The sequence below is a fragment of the Lontra canadensis genome, unplaced genomic scaffold, assembly GCF_010015895.1.
Source record: "Lontra canadensis isolate GAN:19392208 unplaced genomic scaffold, GSC_riverotter_1.0 scaffold43, whole genome shotgun sequence".
NCBI classification, from domain to species: Eukaryota; Metazoa; Chordata; class Mammalia; order Carnivora; family Mustelidae; genus Lontra; species Lontra canadensis.
In genome coordinates this window covers 10431710-10434873 of record NW_022631037.1, presented here as the reverse complement: position 1 = coordinate 10434873, position 3164 = coordinate 10431710, and the positions used below count along the sequence as shown (strand labels likewise).

General features: G+C 37.4%; 2 non-coding genes across 2 annotated transcripts; both read left to right on the top strand.

The window, feature by feature from the left end:
* The first annotated feature begins 380 nt into the window (after positions 1-380).
* On the top strand, positions 381-460 carry LOC116876130. Its single transcript, XR_004384348.1, has one exon. It is a non-coding gene; the product is annotated as a small nucleolar RNA U2-19 (small nucleolar RNA).
* Positions 461-624: 164 nt separating this feature from the next.
* Positions 625-694, top strand: LOC116876129. Its single transcript, XR_004384347.1, has one exon. It is a non-coding gene; the product is annotated as a small nucleolar RNA U2-30 (small nucleolar RNA).
* The last annotated feature ends 2470 nt before the right edge of the window (positions 695-3164 follow it).

Genomic DNA, 3164 nt, shown 5'->3' with positions numbered 1-3164 from the left:
GCTAGTGTATTTTGGCCAGTAATATTATTTCTACCCCATTATTTCTCTCTTTTCCTTTTTGGAATCCAGAAACATATGTTAGAACTTCTATTGTGTTACATGTTACACTAACAGTATTTTCTGTGTCCTTCCATCTTTTTTTTTTCTGTGGTGTGCTTTAGTCTAGGTATTTCCTACTGAACTCTCTTCCAGCTCACTAATTCTCTCTTCTGCTCCATCTATACATCAAGATCTGTGTAATAAGTTCTTAATTTTAGTTATTGTATTTTTTCCATTCTAGGATTCCATTTGATTCTTTATTGTTCATTAATCCCAATTCTTTTATGAAAGCCTATAGCTTGTTATCTCTTTTATTACACAGTATTATCTTATTTTCAAACCATGTCTTATGAAAATAGCCAAATTTGAGCATCAGAAGACCTTACAGTCTACCTAATGCATGATCTCTGTAGTTCTGAGAAGCAAATATTTAAAGTAATTTAAACCAATAAGGCTTAAGTGTGTGTGTGTGTGTACGCGCATGCACGTGTGTGTGTGTATTTGTAAAGATGACAATGGATAACTGAGGACTTGTTGATGGATGAAAGAAAATGAGGGCATGTATATAAAAGGCCAATCAGATCTCAACAATGATGAAAAGGTTTTACTACTGACCTTTATAACTATGTAGTTTTCTACATTTGATCTGAGCTCAGAATCGAAAAACAACAACAACAACAAACAATGTCCGATAACTCTAATATCTGGGTCTCCTGTGAAGTTGTATTTTCTATGATCTGTTTTTCTCTTAGGTTTCAGGTATTAGTCCAGTTTCTTCACATACATGATAATTAATTTTATTTAATTTGAAGCAATCTCAAACTTAAAGAATGGTCCCTAATAGAGTACAAAAACCTATTTCACTGACTCATCCGGGAGTAAGTTGCCACCATCTCCCAAACACTTCAATGTATGATTCCTATGAAGAAGGATACCTCCTGGATAACCACAATACCATCATCAAAGTCAGGAAATTAACACTGGAACATTACTACCATCTAATCCACACCTCCCATTCATGTTTCACCAGCGACCCCAATAATGTCCTTGTAGCAAAAGGATCCAGGACAGAATCACATGTTACACGTGGTTCTCAGATATCTCTAGTCTCCTCCAATATGGGATGGTGTTTCAGTCTCTTCTTAACTTTGAGGACACTCTTGTAGATTACAGGCCCATTGTTTTGTTAGATGATCTCTTAACTTGGACTCCGTCTGGTGTTTCCTCACGATTAAATTCAGGTGGAGCATTTCATGTAAGAATGTCACAGAAATCGGTGGGTGGCTCAGTGGGTTAAAGCCTCTGCCTTCGGCTCAGGTCATGATCCCAGGGTCCTGGGATCGAGCCCCACATCAGGCTTCTCTGCTCAATGGGGAGCCTGCTTCTCCCTCTCTCTCTCTGCCTGCCTCTCTGCCTACTTGTGATCTCTGTCTGTCAAATAAATAAATAAAATCTAAAAAAAAAAAAAAGAATGTCACAGAAATGATACTATGTCTCTCTCCCATTGCATTCTATTGGGTAGGGCATGATTGTCCCATCACTGTGATGTTCACTTTGACTACTTGATCAAGTTGGTGTCTGCCAGCCTTCTCCACTGTAAAGTTACCCTTTTCCCTGTATAATTGATAAGTATTTTGTAGGAAAGTACTTCGAGAATGTGTAAATATTACATTCCTCAACAGACTTTCCACATATTCATTTATTTATTATGGAATCGTGGATTCCTATTTTATTCAGTAAGTAAGAATCTATTAATATCATTAATTATTGTGATGCTCAGAAGAACCCGATTCAGCCAATGGAAGTCCTTTCCAGCTGGCTTCTGTACTCTTTTGACATGTCTCCATCATTCTTTGAGTACTTATTTTTAGAAGAGCTTTATTGAGTGTAATTCACATACCATACAATTCACCCATTTACAGTGTACAATTCAGTGGCTTTTAGTACATTCACAGATGGGTGCCGCCATCACCACAGTCAATTTTAGAAGAGTTTCAACGTCTCAAAAGGAAACCTTGTAATCTTTAGCTATCTTCCTCGTATCCTCCTGTCCCCACTTCGGCCCTAGGCAACCACTAATCTACTTTCTGTCTCTATACATCTCTCTGTTCTGGACTTTCATATGATGGAATCGAATAATATGTGACATTTCTCACTTAGCATCATGTTTTCAAGGCTCATCCGAGGTGTACCATGTATAATTATTTCATTCCTCTTTGTGGATGAATAATACTCCATCCATTGTATGGAAAACATGTTTCGTTTATTTTCATCAGTTGATGGGCATTTGAGAGTGGTTTCCACCTTTTGTCTATTACGACCAATGTTGCCATAAACATTCCTGCACAAGTTTTTGTGCAGACACGTGTTTTTATTTGCCTTGAGTATGCTCAGAAATGGAATTGCTGGGTCATATGGTAACTCTGTTTAATCATTTCTGAGTACTTCTTTATTTTCTGGCACAAGATGATTCAGGCTTGTCTTCTACTCTCTCTGCCCCAGCCCTGTAATCAGGCATTTCCTGAAAGGAGTCCTGGTTTCTTCTGGTGGACAGTGGTATTCAGAAATCAAGACTAGAGCATAGCATAACGTATAGAGCTGTCGAATCACTGTGTTGTTGTACACCTGAAACTAATGTTAACTTGGTGTGTCAACTGTATTTCAACCAAAAAAAAGGAAAGAAATCAAGACTTGGGGGCTGGCTATGCTCTTTATTATTAAGATGTCACTGCTCCCAAGCCCTCTCAGTGGGTAAAGCTAGGAAATATATGCACATATATACGTTTTATATATATATATATATATATATATTTATATATATATACACACACACACATATGTGTATATGTACATATACACATATGCACATATACACAAACACACAACATAAACATGTCATACACACTTACATCAACATTTATTTCTATACCTATTTACTTTGAAAATCACAAGTTCTTACCAATACCTCCAATTCCAAACCAACACTGTAGGGTTCATTATAGTTTTCTTCCTCCCCATATTTCTAACATCTTTTGCCAGCGTTGGGAAACCTGGCTCACTCCCTCAACATACTTCCTTATTGGATTGGTCCCACTATGGGTAACCAATGGCACATTGCCTCTGCT